Here is a 372-nt window from a genome sequence, read left to right as displayed (position 1 = left end):
CAACAAGTCTTTCTCCACATTTCTAAACAGTTTTCATGCATCTCTAAAACTTGTAATCAATCTAATTTATTGTATTCTAACATATTTTAACTCCAAACAACACTAGACAACCCATTTACTGCTCCAAAGACATGTTTATGGATTCTTAGCCCATTTGGGACAAAATTTAAACAAGTCTTTCTACACTCTTTATGCATCTCTAGCACTTGTAATCAATCAAAGTTATTGTATTCTAACATATTCTAACCCCAAACAATACTAGACAAGCCATTTAATGCTTCAAAACAATGGTTTTGGATTCTTAGCCCATTTTAGCCCAAATTTTAGAAAGTCTTTCTACACACTTCTAAACACTCTTCATGCATCTCTAGC

This window comes from Capsella rubella, unplaced genomic scaffold (genome assembly GCF_000375325.1).
Source record: "Capsella rubella cultivar Monte Gargano unplaced genomic scaffold, Caprub1_0 scaffold_28, whole genome shotgun sequence".
In the NCBI taxonomy this organism is placed as follows: domain Eukaryota; kingdom Viridiplantae; phylum Streptophyta; class Magnoliopsida; order Brassicales; family Brassicaceae; genus Capsella; species Capsella rubella.
Note: the sequence above shows the minus strand (reverse complement) of the source record.